Raw genomic sequence first — 19,762 nt, 5'->3', positions numbered from 1 at the left:
CAAAATGGTGGCTGAGATAGCTTGTTTGTACGTTGTTATTGAAAATATGTAATGTGTATTACCATAAAACGTTTTAAATGTTTTGTTTTTTCTCCTGAGATAATGATGGAATTATAACTTTGTCTCATATAATATTTATTTGTCAATTCATAAGTATTTTCTTATATGAATAATCCATAATGTTTTATTATAATTAATTGAAAACAGAAAAGTGATTACCACTACTTATATTCGAATCATTGTGGTGGTTTTCTCTGTTTTGTTTTTTTTTAATTACAGAAATAAGAAATTATTTTGTTTCTTATATGAGTTCATTACATAGTATGTACAGATTGACATTTTGGGACATAATTCTATAATTTTCCCCTCAAAAACAACTATTTAAAGCTTTTATAAGTATAATAATTACATACTTTGATTAAAGAATTCAATAGGGGACATCAATTTCAACCAATAATATACAATAACGACTTATATACATATTTTAGTGTGAAATATCCTCGAAAGAAAATGTTTTAAATCCCGTATTTACGTATTTATTATTGATTTAGATAAAAAATATATAAATATTTAGTATTTTAGAGCTTGTGATCCATTCAGACATAATAAAAAGAATATACTTATATATGTATGAGTTGAGAGGGGTATATAGGCTACGTACTTGTACATTAATGAATCTACAAAGGTAATAATAAAGTGATATAGGAGCCAGAACGAGAAGTTTGTAGCTTCCCTGTTCTCGAAATTTCATGTCGTTATTCCTTTAGAGGAAGATGCCTTGCGGTCATCCTAACTTAATTATCCAGTTAAATAGTCCTTCATCATTTGCTGTGCGTTCGAGCTATGTCCCACATCTTCAAACACCTCTGTAGAGTACATCCAAACATTTTTTATTAGAACTTTATCCAGGGTGCTCGTCTAAGAAATTGGATACGTCGTAGAATGGGTTGTCAATTATCGTCCAAACGGATTTGGAGTATTTGTTAATATTTTAAATATGAGTCTATAACATTCTCCCAAGAGATAAGGCTATAAACTCCAAAAAGCAAAAATAGTTGTAGGCGAAAGAACCTTTCCTGATTTTTGACATATAAAAAAATCCCAAAAATAGAAAGAAATAATCATTTTAGGGGAAAATTCTTTAAAACGTTTGAAACATTGTTTATTCACCAAAATTTAGCATTTTGAAAAAAATAACTAATTTAGAAGAATAACCCCTCTTTCAAAAGTTATTACTCTATTTTCTCCTAAATTGATTCTCTCACCCCCCCCCGCCCTTTAGAATAAAGTACTCCCGGTTGCATCACGTCATATTAAAGAAGAAACACTCGAGCTCTTATAATTATTATATTATTCTCGAGGAGAGAACATCTAGGTATTGAATAGCTAGGTTTGAGTGTACTCATGAAAAACGTTGAGTAACATATGATGATTTCTTCAGGACTTATCTTCTATAAAGTGGGGATTTTAAATTGGAAAATTTAAGGATAATGTATCTTAAAAATAATTTCCCTGAATAAATTCAGCATTTCACAAATCTTTGCTCTTACAAGACGGGGTCAAAAGTGAAGTCAATCACTCAAACCATCCACTTCTAGATTCAACCAGAGCATCAAACTTTCCTCTGAGGAGGAACTCCTTGCCCACATTAGACACTGCCTCCAGAATGGAAGCTCATAAAGAGTCAATAGTATACTGTGCAATAAAGGGCTTAGATTTTCAACTTATTTCGAATTTCGATTATGAGTAGTGTGGAAAAGTTGTCATATGGCATAAAAATTATCTATGTAAAATGGCATTATCCTACGTTGTCATCTTTTGGTCGCACAATTCGATCAAATTAGTAAAAAAGGCAAAAACTCTTTACTTAGTCAATATCGATATTAAAAATAGATTTTGAGTTATTTTGGAAAAAATAGTTTTGATGGACATTTTTCTAACCTTTAAAAGATATTTATTAATTTTTGTTTCTAAAATTGTTTTATGGAGAAAAAAAAAGAGATAAAAAGTACAAAATTTTGATGATTTGCATATAGCAAGCATCATTTTTTCACATTTTCAGAGAGGAAAGATCCAAACTATTCTAATCTTAGTCTCTCTTTTTCCACCATATGGTAGCTTTAGAAAACGACACATTACAAATCTTTTTATAAGTTAGAAAAATGTTTAAAACTTTGAACTAAATGTACGACCTAAAGAAGACGCCATAGAGCAACAAATAATCCAAAGGTTATTTCCTTAACTAACCGTCATCGAAATTCGAAAAATGTATAAAAACCAACCAGCCTACTGTGTACATTGTTTGTACTCCAAAAGACGCCCCACAAATAGTAGTCTAACCACAACACAGGTGAAATATACGTAGGAGGCTCCATGCCCATTCATTTGAATCCTGTATTCCATTAATATAATATCAGTTATTAGCTCAAAACGGTCATGATACTTCTTTGCATGTGTTCATAAACCATCAGACTCCTTGAAATCCTTTGCAACATATTGAAGAGTTAACTCGGCAGCTTCTAAAGCTCAATAATATCCTTGGGTGTGTGCCAGCACACAATAATGGCCTCAATGCGTTTGTATTCGAAGGATATCTGTAGGATTTTGTACTTTTTTGTCTGAAGAGCACACTTTCATAATCATAGATCTTCGGGTTCCCAAGATGTTGAGCTCTAAACTTGTAGCAGACTTAAATTCCCCACCCTGTATTTTATTAGATTAAGGTTTGTCTATTTTTTCGTCCCTACAAACTCAGAGCAATGGCGGATACTACCCCTAGGCATAGTAATAGTATCCACTCAAAATTACTTAGACAATAATATAATTATCCATTTATTCGTTATGTGCTATAAAGATCCCTTACATATCAAATTATATTTTGTATAAATATGCGAGTATGTGGAGTATATTTAGACTTATTACATCATGTTATGATAGGCGTGAGTTATTATTTAGTATTTATGATTATTGGCCTTGGAGAAGTGAGTGCTCTAATTGTTTTGTGATTCAAAATCAACATAGAACAGAGTATATATACAATCTGCAATGTCATTATTAAATGTTATTTTGAAGAAGTTGAGCGTTCTGTTTTCAAGATTTCAAAAAGAAGACGATGCAAAATCATCCCATGTATACAAATAAATACAAAATATGTGGTAAGTCAACATAAAAACATTCTTGAAGTTACGTCAAATAAAGGATTAAATCCCAATATATTTTTTTTTACAACTTATATACCTATTGGTCAATATTTCAGAGACCTATTTGAATCAATCGTAGGCTCATGGTTCAAATTTGTGGGATGAGTTGCAATACCTACTAACATTGACTATAGTTCAAAGCCATCATTTGAATTGAAGGGCTTATAATGGCCCCGACAAAGCTCTTTATAAATACGAAAAATATATGAATTTGTTATTATTTTATTGAGACGATAAATTTTGACAGCTCTAAGTACAACTTGTGGTACACTCAAACGGTTAATACTAGTAATTTGTTAACTATAGAAAAATCAATTAAGCTTGTTGTTGTCTTGACGTGGCCACATATTTGTTATTTTTTATTACTATTATTTTTTGTTTTTTTGATAAATATCTAAATGAAATTGTGGAAGTTGTAAAGTGGGTCATAATTTACGTTCGGACTGGAGCAGGAATATACATAAGTTTGGGTAATTCGTATTGGGGATATCAGGGCTGCGGAATGTGTACATAAAATGCCCAATTCCGACTCCAAATCCAGTATTTTGAATGTCACCGACTCTGATTCCATTACACCATTTTTTAATAGTATATTTAATAGCCAATATTAATACTATTGAGTCGTTTGAGATACTAAATAATTGTGCCTAATAATGTAATTATGTGTTGTGTTGATTCTAAACCCTTTGTTCCCAATACAGTATAAGACCGATCCTTGGTGTATACACACCTGAATAATATTAATTAATAAGACCTCCAAAACGTGAATAAGGATTATGTATTGCTTCTATTGAAATATTTCAAAGTTGGACTATTCTTTACAGTATTGAACTGAACTGGACCCCAGTCTTTGGTTCTAAATAGTGACCAATAGACAACAATCATTTTAATCCAGACTCAACGTTGTCAAATAATAACTTTTTACTTGCTATTGTGCCCACAATCTTCTGTCTCAGGGGAATGTTTGTATAAAAATTTCTTTTTTGTGTTTTTTTTTTAAACATAATATATATTTTTATACATCAGATTCAAATAGAAATTTGACTTGAGGCACGAACTTTGTACTTAATTGTACAACTCGTTGTCTATACTTAATATATAACTACTACTAATGAGTTGTTGAGAAGAACCTCTTTGAAAAGGGAGGCTTCATGTTTCTGCCAAGATCATCCATCAGAGGGGTTAATTATATATCTGCTTGTAGAAAGATAATCTACAAGAATGTTCTAATCATATGGAATGACGGGGGATAAGCGGCAGCATTCTTGTCTAGCGATCTCTCTCTCTCTCTCCTTCTCCTCTTCTTAAAATGCAAAATAATTGGCAAACATCTATGTTCATTTACTTGTATTATTTCTAGTCTGGAAGTAGGGTAGACTTATCTTATTTTAAATAAGTTGTAGATACAACATGGACAAGACTACCCCACTCTTCGGATTGATATTTTGTTCCCCCTGCAAAAAGACAGTTTCTACTGAGGACATTAAAAAAACTGACTTTGGTAAAGTTATGGGCCGACATGGGCCATTTTTATGCTTCTTGATGCTATGAGTAAAAAAATGTACTTATTACTAGTGATGGGACGATTAATGGGAATCGAAGAATGGGGTGTTTTTTCTGGAAGCGGGATCGGGAAAATAATGTTTAATTTGTTATTCGGATTCTTATTTAATACTGGTATTAACTATTTATTACTTTTTTAAATTAGGAGGGAAAAAATAGCCTTCCCCCTCCGAAAAATGAATATTTGAATTTTTTTTTTTCATTTTAAATCATTTTTTTGTGAACAGTATGGATTTTGAAAATTTTTCTTCCAAAAATTTAATTATGTTAGAAAAGTAATGGATTTTTGAAATTTTTTGTGGATAGTCGTTGACTTTTTAGGAAATTTTAAGTGTCAAATTGTATATTTGAATACGAAAATTCATAAAATTTTGATTGTGTAATCTCCTCAACGGTAATTTCAGCCCCAAGACGACTGCAAAGACAGTTGGAATCTATATCTGGACTGCCTATAACATCAAGAAGCCTCCATGTGGCTTTCCTCGAGCCCTGACCTCATTCCCCTGGACTTTGCAGTTTGGGGCGTCTAGGTGAAGAATGGCCTCTCCATTTCAAATTTAGATTATCTCTGTGCTCACATCATGACAGTGTGGTGCGCCATCGTCATAGCCAATACCGTTAAGATCTGGCAATACGTTCACCGGCTGGTTGAGACTGTTGAATACAAAGTATAGTATTTACAGAATCCACAAATTGGTTTGGAGTTGTCGTCTCTCGATTCTACAAAAATCCCATTTCTAGTCATGCTACTTAACGTTTTGGGTTCCCCATATTTTTTAGTATTCAATTAAGAATATTGTAAACATTTTTTTAAGAATTTAAGACGTGCTTAATGATTTGCAATTTCTCAAAGTACTTTATCAAACATCACGTATCAAAATGTGTCCCTATTAGTTAAAATGATAGTAGTTGAAAAAAGGCAGAATCTTATCTTGTATTATCTTTGATAAAACAGCGAAACTGGGCCCTTAGATAATTAAGAATAATACAAACAATAGATGTCTCAAACTTTGACAAAGTCCGTTTTTTGGCTTGTCCCTACCTGAAAAGTCTCTTTGTGTAGGGGAAACAAATATTAACCCAAAAAAAAGATAGGCTATAAACAAAGGCTTCTGCAGGATCCTATTTTGGGAGGGGCTTGTTTTTGGGGATTTTTTTTGAAAAAAATTTTTACATATAATTTTTTTTTTTTTTTCACAATTCTTCATAAAAAATTTAATTTCTGATAAAAATGCTTCCAATATCCATAGTTATTCACAAAAAATGTACATTTTTTGGAAAAACTTGAAATATTATACTCTTTTGAAAAAACATTTTTTAAATCAACAGCTATTTACAAAAACTATTTAAAAAAAAAAAGTTCAACAATTAAATTTCAGAAATTAAATTTTTCGTACAAAAAAAAATTCAAAAAACCATAGTTATTTACAATAAATAAAAATTTTAGAAAAAGATTTCAAAAATCCATAGCTATTTACAAGAAACTAAATTTTTAGGAAAAAATTTCAAAAATCCACAGCTGTTAAGAAATAATTAAATTTTTTGAAAAAAAATTTCAAATATTAAATTTCGTAATAAAAAGCAAAAGTTCCTTATTTGGAGGGGGGCTACACCCACTCCAGCCCACTCCTTACGGATGCCCTTGATAATGTATAAGTGGCCTCTAATGAGAGTCCACTTAACTGTAATGTCAATCAATTAAGAGTATTGCGTGTAAAGATTTTATTTCTCAAGTTATAAGCATTGGATGGAGCCACATATTAAATACCAAATATTAAATTCCTTGACCTTGTAAGTTCGATTATGGTCGAAGGGAGGTCAATGTAGTTCCCAGGCATAGCAAAGAATCCATGATGGCAGCCAAGGAGATAAAATTTTCGTATGACGTTGTACGCGCTAGCTGCAAGTCACCCAAGGAGTTTCTGCAAGTTGTGTAGAATGAGTGATTAGTCAATTGATGGGCAAAATTAAACCTGCAAAAGAAATATTAATTTATGTTATATTCATTGTTTCCAAATCAATAAAAATGTAACTAAAATCCGGATCCTATTTTATAAAAGTACATATATGTCTAATCAGATCTTAATCCTAAAGTTCGGTACCCGATATTTACCTGACTATTTAGAACGACAGATCTGAACCGCCTCGAATCCGAGAAAATGAAGATCCGTCCCTTCTTTCATTCCAATGTAATTTATGTAAAAACTACTGTCGAATAAAAGCTTATTAGTCAAAAGATTCCACGTCTTGCCTATTGAAGATACTCGCCTGTGTTTGCGAACATCTTGCCTTCCATGTCCGAGTGCATTTACTGTCTACATGTGCGCCGGGCCACGTTGTTTCTGCTTACATGTGTATATATAATTTGAATTACTGAGTACGAGTATATTGTATTTTAATATTATTTTCTAAGAAAAGGAAAGGCTAGGTAGGTAACTCGCATTACTGTGTTCTTTTAAAAGTAAGAATGAATGCACATTTGGTCTTTAAAAATCATCTTGCAATTTGTAGGCAGGTTGGTATTGGAGTGTTGTTGACTTCTTTGTAACTTTTTTTTATTCGTGTACATATATGATGTTGAATATATTTTGCTTTACGAAAAAAGAAGAGGCCTAGCTGGATCAAATTAAATGATATTTATACTTAATAATTATACTATTGAGGAGTAATTCCTGATTGAATACTATTTACTTTTTATAGAACAATTTCTATGAAATTTTAGTTTATAAAAAAAAACGATTCCAATTCTTTAATATTTTAAATAATTGTTAAAAAATAACATTTTGCTATCAGGGGCATCCACAGGATTATATTTTAGGGGGTAGGGCTTGAATTAGAAACTTCTTTGAAGAAAAAAATATCATATATACAACTCCACATTAAAAAAACTATTCACAAATAATTAAATTTTACGGAGAAAAATTCCCAAAATCCACAGTTGTTCACAGAAAATCAAATTTTTTGGAACAAAATTTCAAAAATCCCAGCCGTTCCAGCAAAAAAGTCGAAAATTATATTTCTTATACATTTTTTTAATTTAAGAACTTGAGTATTTTGTAAAAAGCAAAAATTCCTTAATATGTTAAATATTAATATTAATCCTACTTTTAATTTGGTGATTGTTTTAAGAGTAAAAATTACTCGATTCTCAACTATAATAGTCTCGAATGACTATTATCCCAGATATTTTAGAATTTAAAGGATTGAGAGAAAAACAGAGATCAGTTTTGGAATTCTGCACTCATAGATAAATTCGATTATTGTCTTCAATTCATTTGTACCCCCCCCACCCCCAAATTGGTCCATTGTGTTATAAAGGATTTACAAAATAATTTGCGGATCGAGGATTCAAATACTCTTTTCTTTTTCGGTTTTTTTAGTCGAGCTGAGTCGATAATATCTAGAATTTACAAAGTCCTACAATTTGCTCCTCCTTATATCTAATGCTATGTACAATTCCATTGTACCTAGAAGACGTAGTCGAGAGAAGGAGAGTCAATTAGTGTGTGAATAATGTTATGTATTAAGATGTGCAAATATTTATAAAATATGGCAAATTATATTTGATTATTATTTACCTGATAAATACCTATGTACATAAAAAATGTATAGAGTACAATGACTCGCTGGACTCGTATTCATTTTGGTTGGACTAATATACTTATATTAATAAAGCAAACATTGTCTGTTTTTCTTTCTGAATGAATAGTTTCTTTTGTTGCACTCTCCACATGGAATTTCAGCTGATGTAGGTGGGCTGAAAGGGCTGTAGTCCCCCATATGAAAATTTATTTTTTGTAATTTTTTGGTACAAAAAAATAAATTCTTGACGAACAGCTGTGGATTTTTGAAATTATTTCCCTAAAAATTTAATTTCTTTAAAATAACTATGAATTTTTGGATAAATTCCAAAAAATTTAATTTTTGCTGAGCAGCTGTTGATTTTTGAAATTCTTTTCTCATAAATTTTATTTCTAGAAATTAACTATGAATTTTTGAAATATTTTTGTTTAAAGCTCTAGATTTTGAAATTTTTTCAAAAAAAATAATAATTTAAGAATAGCTATGTGTTTTTGAAAAAAAATTTCAGAAAGTTTAACTTGTTAAAAATAACTTAATGATGAATATCTGTACATGGTTAAAAATTTTACAATAAATTTAATATTTGAAATTAAAAAAAATAAAAATTAATTTATGAAATTTAATTTTTTGGTCCAAAAGATTTAATTTTTGGCAAGCAGCTGTGGATTTTAGATCTTTTTTTCGTAATAACTTAATTTCTTGAAAGTGACTATGAATTTTTTTGCGAATGGATGTGGATTTGTGATATTTTTAAAAAAAAAAAAAAATCTTTAATTTTTTTTTGTAAACAGCTGTGAATTTTGAAATTTTCATCCCAAAAATTTATTTTTTATGAATAACTATGTGTTTTTGAAAAAAAATTCAAAAAAATTACATATTTGAAGAATCGGTATGAATTTTTCAACTTTTTTTTTGAATAGCTGTGGATTTTTCTAATTATTTTCCAAAAAATATAACTTTTATATTTATTTAAAAAAAAAAATCCAAATACCAAGCCCCTCCCCCAAAAAATATAACTCTACGAACACCCCTGTAAAGAATACTGGTTTGTCTTCTGCAAGGGATTTAGACCTCTGACAGAGAATTATTAGAGTTGAGGGCTCAATTATTGAATATCATAAAAGCTGTCCCGAGCAAAACCTCTTGTTTAAATTTTACTCTTAAAAGAATGAAAAATAAATAATGGTTTCCACTTATTAAAATCAACCCTTCATAATATATGACATCCTGCTTATAAGAACCGACGAAGGATCTCATGAATGGGAATATGATATCTGAGGTAACAAATATTTATTTTGCTTACTTCTTTGCTATTATATAATTATTGTACCAAAGACAATAAATAAATTTTCATTTCTTTTTTTTACAAAAAACAAACGACAAAAATTCCAAGACATTTAAAAATAATCATAAAAGTATGTTTCTGCAGGCCCCTCTTTTACCTGCCCACATACATACATCGTATATATTTCGCATCTTGCCCTTCACATCCATTTAAAAATAATAAAAAATACTCCTTCCCTCCAATTCAAAAAGAATTAGAAGGGTTTAAATGATATGAAATGAACATACGATTACATACAGCTGTATATTTAAATCCCCTTACTTACACGTAGAACAGGTTAAAAACATTTTGTATCAGGCAGCCTTTTCTCCGAAAAGAAACGGAAAAAAGGCCTAAAATCACTTAATACCTATAGCATTATTATATACAATAAATGTTCAGAATTGTTAATGGCTTAACAAGAGTGAATATAAATTCAACCAATCAACGTTCAGAACACTGCTTAGGATAATAGTAGTTGAAATATCCACAGTTGACTATAAAATTCAGGTTATATTTAGGAGTTGGAGCCTTCCAGCCCCCCAAGCTAAGGAATTGTTCTTATACTTGACAATTTGATATTTAAATTAAATTTAATTTTCAATTTTTTTTTCGAAAAATTTTAAACTTTAAATTTTTTTTTCAAAAAAAAAAATTTTATATTTGAAATATACTTTTTCAAAGTATTTTCAAAAAAAATTAATTTGTTTAGAAAATAATAGCAGATTTTTGAAATTTTCTTCCCAAAAATTAATTTTTGAAAATAATAGCGGATTTTTGAAATTTTCTTCCCAAAAAATTAATTTTTGAAAATAAAAGTGCATTTTTGAAATTTTCTTCGCAAAAATTGAATTTTTATGTGAAAAAATTTATTTTCCAAATTAAACTTTTTTGCTAAAAAATTTAAATTCGAAATTGAATTTTTATATATTTTTCGACAAAGTTTTATATTTTTTAAAACTCTTTGGATTTATAAAAATTTTTTAGACAAATTTAATTTTTCAAATTTTTTTTTCAAAAAAATTTCAAACCCCCTTCCCCATAAAAAGGAATATATATATTTATATATAATCCTTAGGACAGCCCCTGATATATGATTGTGACAAGGGTGCCACGCTGCAGTTAAAGGCAGTTAAGAAGTAGTATTTACTTCATGGCTTCTTGGAATCAATGTATAGTGACTTGCAAATTAATTGGTACTTGAGATGAGTCTTGGTAGATGTAAGGAGTAAGGCTATGTTGTAAAAAAAAATATATGATTTGCTCGTATAAAAAAAAAAAAAAAAGTAAAATCAAATGGGTAATCATGTTTTTTTTAATGTTTCTTTAATTCGTCAGATGGAGTACCACTGATTAAATATAAATAAACATTATAGTTTAAAAATCCCTCCATCTGACCTATGAGTTTTCTTTAAAGGCTGTAATGGACTAATTGATGTTGGAAGCAGTATAAATGGAGATGTTAACGATCTCTACAGCCTTGTATACCAACACACGCACAATGGTATTCAACACGCGTTGCCTTTTTTGTCATTGTTCCAACATTTTTACACCTAGAACCTTTTTTTTTTTTGCGTAAATAAGCCTCATAATTAAAAACAATGGGATCAAATCGTAAGTAATTAGTACTGCAAGTTTTGCATCCCCACTATGAAGTCTACTTTAAGTCCGAGTCAACTTGATTTGAGACGGTCTATAAAAAAATGACTTTAGCAATATACAGCTCAAGTTTTTGGGTAACAGAATTTCATTCTGTTAAAGATTTATAAATGAGCCTTTTAGCCTACATATGCCTAGATATGTATATGCCTTAAGATTTCACATTCGTACATAAGATATATTTACATACATTTAAGCCAAATGGGGATTATGATTACTCTTCTCTTCCACTTTACATCATCTTTGTAAGAGTCTCATTATAACTAGCGCACACTGTGTAAAAATATATATATATCAGAGTGTTAGAGTGATCCCTATTTTTGAAATTACGAGTATGAATGAACTATTTCAATACTTTTTAGAAGGCATGTTTAAAAAAAACAACGAAAATCAATATGGTAACCCTGACAATTTGAACAAATATTAGTTAGCTCTCATGACGTTTTAGGTTAATGTTTGGAAATGACTTTGTTTATAAGTTTTTTTGAGAAAATATCCCAAAATTAATTTTTTTGTTTGAAAACAATATGAAAAATTCAATTTTCTCAGAAAAAAAATTCCAAAAATGAAATAAAAAGTTTCTAAAATCTACAGCTACTTACAAAAATTTTTAGTTTTTGGGAAAAAAACCTCTAATATTAAATTTTTTGGAAAAAGTCTAAAGATCGTCTCAAAAAATTAAACTTTATTACAAAAATGTTAAAAATCCACAATCATTAACAAAAGAAAATATTTTTTTAGAAAAAATTTAAAAAAACATCATTTCAAACATATAAGTTTTTTAGGATAATAATTTGAAAAAAATTTCAAAACTTATATTTCTGGAAAAATAATTTTAAATATCAATTTTTTCGGAAAAAATTTCAAATATCAAATTTTTAGAAAAAAATTCAAAAATCAATAGGAATTGACAGAAAACTATTTTTTTTCGGAAAAAATTTGAAAAAAAAATTTCAAATGGTACATTTTCTAGTAAAATACAAATTTTCTTAAATTTGAAAGGGGGCTACAGCCTCCTTGCCATCCCTTTGGACGCCCCTGAATGTAGTAACTCATTCTTATATCATTTCCAAGGACGTTGACAAGAATTATTCCGATGTCCTTCATTTTTTTCTAAGTCCAAAAGGCAATAACTTCCTTCATTGATAACTTTAATTTTTTGACAAAAAAATTTAAATATTAAATTTAATGGAGAAATATTTAGAAAATCATTAGGTATTGAAAAAAGTTAAAATTTTTTGAAAAAAAAATAAAAGATATAATTCAATTTTGTAGTAAAAAGCAAAAATTCCTTGATTGGGGACTACAGGGCCTCCAGCCCTGCGGACGCCCCTGAATAGAGGATTGATATCAGAATAATTAATTCCTATATCCTTCCAAGAACCTGAGTAAGACTTGTGTATACATTTCTTTTCTCTCCCAGGTGCTAGGAGATGATCAAATAAAACGTCACGACAGCAAAGCCTTCCCAACCCTTCCCAAATATTCTTCAAATTGTCACGTTCAATTTCTGGCGGACAAAATATATTATGCATCATTGTGTATACAGATTTTTGCAATTTACGTGATGGATATAAATAAGTAATGTGTTTAAGTGGGAATGACTTGTCATTTAATAAATATATCTTCTGTAAAAAATATCTTTGGACTCTTGTACACTATTGTGTGTGTCTCGTATGCGCGTGCATTCATGTCTTGATTAAGAGAGGAAGGAACCTTGTGACATTGATGTCTACAATGTACGCTAAATGAATGTTTCTGCAAATCTACTCGTGTATACCTTTTTCATAGTCCTTACAAAATACAATAACCAGAAACAAAGAAGGAAAAAAACATGCTTAAACATGAAGCCCAATGATGGAGGGGCTGTCCAGGGTCATCATTCGATACATACAAAAAAAGGGCTCAAAACATGTAGTGGTATGAACAAATTAAAAGCATGTGATTTCTATGGAATCATAAAAAGATTATATACTATGGAAACTGTCCGTTAAAATCGAAACATAATGTATTAATTAACCATTCAAGTTCCACAACATTAAAAATATAAATAGATGATTGTCTGAGATCTTTTCATCATTAATGTATCCTCTCTTAGCAGCAATGATGGCTTCCAGGTACTAGCGGAAAGCCTGGTATCCGCTTTGGATTTAGTCCTCTGTCATGGGGTCCCAGTGTTGACTGACAGTGGCATTGAGGGCCTTGGTATTTAGATGACGGGCACGGCAGGCCTTCTCCTCGACCACAACTTTTCATTGCATCTAGCCCAAAAGTGTCAAAAGAACACAAAAGAGTTATTCAAAACTCATTCAAAAGAGTCTTGCAACGGAGGAGATCTTTCGTTGCTGGTATCAAAAGTGGCCTCCCCAACCACACAATACTATTTCCACCCCTTCCACCGCCGCTTGAGCCCCATCATTGTCGCTAAGGGGGCCTACATTAATGATTAAGAGAATTACACACATATATTTATAGTATTAATATTGTTGCAATTCTATTGTTTATGAATAAATTATATCATGTTGAATTTTAAAATTTGAAAGTGCTCAGATTTTAATGGAACACTTGGTAAGAAGGGCCCATTCATTATATCTATGTTATTGTAGATTCAAACTACATACAGCTAGAGATGTGGGAATTACACATTCCTTTGTGGTTTTAAGAATGCCCTTCGTTTACCAAGGCAAACATATAAATATGTTTGCCACAGTAATAAACTCTTGCGAAAACCGCCTGCATTTCTCTCATATACATATACATTTTTTGCTATTTGCAAATATACAGCTGACTTAATTTATAAGAGCGTATTATTACAATCTGTTGTCGTTCTTTAACTTTTTATTTCGTTTTTGTATGTAGTAGTCAAAAGGAAAATACTTTCCATAATTAATATTTTTTTCCACCTCCAACAATACGTAGACTGTTGCAGGAGTCATAAAGTATACAATAGATTAGAATATTTGGCATGTCAACATCAAAACAATCTTGCACAAAATGCAACCGCTCACACCTAAACAGTTGTGCTCACAATATGAATGGAAGCAGGGTTCCAATTCGAGATGCCCACAACACTAGCAATCTCACGTACCTTCACTCATCTATCATCCATCACCATATCAAAGATTTCAGGAGTAGATCCTCCAAAAAGGGGTCCAGAACGTTCAGTATCATTTTGAGATACTTTATCACTTACAGGGAGCGGGGATAAAATTATTGTCTACTTTAAACCTTGATAACTTGAAGACGACATTATCAAATAAAAACTGGTTACCAAATAGGAAAGCTATTCTCGTCAGCTGACGATACGTAGTTCAGTTAGCATCATGCCGTCATCATAAGAGGAGATAAAGAGCTATAAGTGGAACGAGGAGCTTTCGAGGTCCGCCGTAGTAATGGCATTGGTTAATAATGGAGGTGAAATCTCCAATTCAACGATTGCTTCAACCTTAGGAGTGAATTTACAGATTCTTCAGCGTATCCCTAAGAAGCTAGAGGACACCTGGGATGTTGATGTCACCATAAAGAGGGCACCCAAGGAGGAGGGCGCCGACAGGAAGGTCAGGGACACTGACTTTATCGGCAAGGTGAAGAAGATGGTTGAGGATGACCCTACCAGGTCCATGAAGGCCATGGCGAGGGATCTGGGCTGCCATGAGAAAACAATAAGGGACTGTGTATCTGAGGATTTAAGGTGCAGGAGCTACAAGATGCAGGTGGGCCAGATCTTGACCCAGAAGGCAAAGGACAACAGGCCCTGGGTGTGGCAAAAATCTCCATGCAGTGGTTAACAGAGAACTGTTATGACGTCGTAACCAAGGATTTGTGGCCTCCTAACTCTCCTGACCTTAATCCTTTGGACTATTTTGTCTGGGGCTATGTCGAAAGACATACCAACAGACATCCCCATAGCACCAAGGCCAGCCTGATGAACTCCATCAAGGAGGTATTCGGCAACATGGACAATGAGATGGTCAGAAGAGCCTGCGGCCGGTTCAGAGGCCGTATTGAGGCCTTTATTGATGCCAACGGTGATTATATCGAATGAATGGCTACTCTATACCTATATGCTCGTCAGAGTTTTGATTTTCAATAAAAAAGTTAAAAAATGTATATTTTGTGTTGTTTTTTGTAGAAAAATATTTTGGCGACAATTTGATCCCCGCTCCCTGTAGCACAAAAGAGAAGAGTTGTAACAAGTTCAAAATAAAAATTTCAAAAATCTACACATATTCATAAAAAATTTCAAAATTACATTTTAATAAAACATTTTTTTTTAAATCAAATATTAAATTATGTAGAAGAACATTTCAAAAATTCATAGTTATTGACAAAAAATTAAATTTTTTGGAAAAAATAAAAAATATTTTTTCATAACTTAGAAAATTAATAAATAGTTAATTTACGGTAATAAATATGAATCGAAACTGCAAATTAAATATGATTGATCCCAATACTGATTTAAGATAAAACAACAGATTCTCTGTTATCTGATTCCGATTAATGGAACCATGACTAATTATATAAGTAGAGTGAAGTATTTTGACTTGATTAAAATTAGCAGAAAATCTTTTATTTTTTTGTTGTTGTAAGGAATGGGATGGTCTGGCCATTTGCCTGCTGTTGCTATTGTTCCTCGTATTGTATTTGATGGTAGTTATTTTTTGCAGCTATTGTCAAACCAAAAGAATAATCCATGTAGTGTATATACATTGTACTAAGGTCTATTTAAATATGCCATACTTGGGTGGGGCATTATTCTATTTTATTTTTTGTTTCTTTCTTTCTTTCAACATAGGAGGGTCTGCATATTTATATGTAATTAAGTATTTGTGAAGATGTTGTTGCACTATTCTTATGTATAGGGGCACACATATGTTGTAGATAATTGAATTTGATGAGATGAGATGAGAGTTCATTCATTTCTGCCAGTATAGAGACTCTTACTAGAGTGGGTCGAAAATCAAAAATTTAGTAATCGATGAGGGGGAGAGGAAGAAAGGTATTTCCTGTTTTACCCTGTAGTCCACGTACAAATTCAATAATTAATGAAGGTTGAGTGATTGAAATTAATTCATATTTCGATATATTAAAGCCTACGCAATACGTTACAAAACAAAATAAACCTGACCTCTATAACTTACGTACAAGTCGAGAAAATTACACTTGAACGTCATCCACGAATTTCCATTCGCGTACTCCAAGCAGTAGAACATCTTCAGGACTACAGTCTACAAGTAGGAAACGTTAGAGAGGAAGATAGGCTCTGTCAAAAAGGCCAAATTGGACCTGGAGGAATTAAAGAATACAGCCCAGGCAAATCCTCACAAGTCTATAATGACCCATGCAAGAGATCTTGCATTTTATTCCAGACTGTCCAGAGAGCTATCAAAAAGTGGGTGGAAAGAGCCTTATGGAGGTGAAGAGGCCATTTCCAACACCAGGAATAAAAGAAATCCATCTTCTCTATTGCAATACTCTTTTGAGTTGTTCTGAACTCTTTTGTGTGTCACTTTTCTCCACCTTATAGCCCTCATGCCAACTCTGTCGACTACACCGTTTGGATGTATAGACAACTACATCCACAGCAGGTGATATGCCTTCCACCGCCGCCTGGAAGCCATCATTACAGCTAAGGGTGATACCATTCATGATTAAGCTCATACATACATCTATTTATGAAATTAATTTTGTTGAAATTCTATTGTTAATTAATAAATTACGTCGTGTTGAAGTTTAAAATCAAATTGATCTGATTTTAATGTACCACTGAGTAATACGGAATTCACAGTAATTAAACTTAGACACTAGACAACAAGGCTAGTAAATTTTTTAATTAGGCCTGTAAAATATGAACAAGGCCAGAATACTATAACAAATATTGGACTATTTTTAGACTAGTTTTTAAACAAGTTATATATTTTCTGCGAAATAAAATGTATATTTAAGTCATAATACGACAACTTCAACAGGCAAGAAAGTGCACAAATATTTAATTCTCGAAACATCTTTTTACACCATTGCAATCAATATGAAAATATCTTCAAAATGAGTACCAGTTCATTCCACATAGCCTAAATTTGCGGTAACTACTGCTTACAGACGCTTTGGAAACACTTTACACGCTATACGGATGGTCCCCTCCGACAAGTGGTCCCGTGCTGATACTATGACCACCTTGTAGTCGTAGATCCTGCTGTAGGAAGTCACACTAACCTCCCTCTCCATATTGGAATATATTGAGAAGTCTATTACGTTGAGTTTGAGTCTTCAAAAGGGGTTTGACACCACCCTTGCACAAACTTTACAGTATGTGAAGATGCTCAGTCCTGCTGGAATCAATAAGACCCTTCCCAGCGATGTTCCTGGATCTATAGAAGTACTTGGGACTATAACATGTCCAGATAGACACATTAATTGACCTTCACACCCTGGGAATGAACATCAAGGACATCTTCATCCTGCAGGAGATGACACCTTACCAAACTATCACCAAGGCCAGCTTTTGTACATGAGGGAAATTTCTCAGATGCTCCTACCAAGCATTTGAACGTTGTGGCTCTTGTAAGCGTGCTCTACAGTGAAGATATTCTCGTCAGTCCAAATGATTGAAATATATACTTAATGAAAAGTACAACTAAAAATTGAATTTGTCTTTAATAAATATATATAACTGAAAATTCGGCCATGATGTTTTTTTTTCAATGTCTATTTAAGGTATGAGACGCTGCTTCGAGGTATTTGAAGATACGGTATTACTTAGGCATATGGGCTATATACAGGCCACTCTGAAGTATCCCGACTGATTGTTTACTATCCACGGGCTAGCCGACTAGTATGACTGTAAACCCATGTTAATAAGACGCTACGACAGTCAGGCAGATGACCTGACAAAATTGAATGCTTTTGTTCTGAAGATTTCTTTGACTATAGAAACATTTTTTCTTTGGAAATATAATAAAAACTACAATGGGCACATTGTATAGCCCAAACCTTCGCTTAAGGTAACTTTTTAAGGTTTTGTACTACCTTGACCTTAACCTCTCGAGATTTAATGACCTCTTACTCGGACCATATATAATATTCGTAGCAAATTAGTTCAGAATCGATCTGTACCTTATGCCGTAAGCCTTGTGGCCAATAGACTAGCCAACAGAGGCAAAAACATAGAAAACTATAATAGGCGCTCAGCAGAGTACTAAACCTCCCCTTAAATAAAATTTAATTATGTATCTGAATTTTTCCAAAGTAATTGATGATGATTCATCTTTACGTTTGTGTTACCTTGACTGTTTTAACTGTGTTAATTTAATAACCTCTTACTGTGACCGTTTATAATATTCGTACCAAGCTTCATCAAAACAGATCTTCAACTCTTAGCGTAATCCTGCTGATTAACAAATAAACTATCTTACTAACTAAATAACTAACATACATAAGCAAAATATAACCTCCGTTCAGCTTCCTTGTGGAGGTTACTAGAAGTGGCACCTGGTAGAGGACGAACTCTCCTATCATCATTTTTCCTTAATTGGAATTATTGCTACGTGAAGCATCTTTATAAAACCTCAAAAAAAAAAACACGCATGTGAGCTCTGTACCTCAATATGTTCCAAAGGGTACTAGAAAAACTACCCTGGAGAAAATTGCCATTAAGGAAAATTGCCCGTGTGTTGTTCAAACTTCATGATAAATGATAATACATTATAAATTCGATTTATATTATTAAAGACTAGTATCTAAACATATTTGTTAGTTCCATCCCCCAAGGGAGTACCTTCAAGAAAATTGAGTAACATTACTGCTATACAATTTCCTTGCAATTTTGTATATTGAATCCAATCTTCTAAGAAATGGATAGAAAGGATTAGTACGGAAGGGGGGAGGTTAATAGCTTAGGGCATCTTTAAGTATGTTTGAATACCCTCCGCCATCGTATAGACCGATAGTGTGGGATTACTAAAAAACAACGCCAATGCATCCAAGGAAATCCTCTATTACCAAAAAATAGTTGCAAGCCTTTGAGTTGACCGGGGTACTTGGAGATACCCCTGGATTCTTAAAAACCACCGCTAATTCATCCAACACATCTGAGAAATTCATTTAATACGGCATTTTTCTGTGATTTTACACCATCACCAATTTTTTTCTTATGGATGGTACGTAACATGCAAATAACATTATTTGTATTCCAACAGTCATATCAATAATTGTTGTTGTTTTTTTTCAATTTAAAGTCATGAAGTTTGAACAAAACACGGGCAATTTTCCTAACCGGCAATTTTGTTTCTTAGCAATTTTCTACAGGGGAATCTTCCAAGGGCAATTTCCCCTAGATTAGTTTTCCGAGCAGGGTTCCAAATTTATGGTCGATTATGCCTTTTCAATTACTGTCCTCTGTTACCTTGACCTTTGACATTGACCTCCGCATAATGTA

At 32.0% G+C, this 19,762-nt stretch overlaps 1 protein-coding gene and 1 long non-coding RNA gene across 3 annotated transcripts in view; one reads left to right on the top strand and one right to left on the bottom strand.

The window, feature by feature from the left end:
* The window catches only part of LOC121132056 (irregular chiasm C-roughest protein), a 280,207-nt gene that overhangs the window by 219,563 nt on the left and 40,882 nt on the right, over positions 1 to 19,762 (top strand). The window lies entirely within an intron of this gene.
* LOC121132057 (uncharacterized) lies at positions 6,471 to 7,333 on the bottom strand. Its single transcript, XR_005869226.2, has 2 exons — positions 6,877 to 7,333; positions 6,471 to 6,685 (listed from the first exon to the last, which is right to left on the bottom strand). It is a non-coding gene; the product is annotated as an uncharacterized lncRNA (long non-coding RNA).

Source organism: Lepeophtheirus salmonis, chromosome 1 (genome assembly GCF_016086655.4).
Source record: "Lepeophtheirus salmonis chromosome 1, UVic_Lsal_1.4, whole genome shotgun sequence".
Lineage (NCBI taxonomy): Eukaryota > Metazoa > Arthropoda > Copepoda > Siphonostomatoida > Caligidae > Lepeophtheirus > Lepeophtheirus salmonis.
Note: the sequence above shows the minus strand (reverse complement) of the source record. Positions and strands in the feature narration are given on the sequence as shown.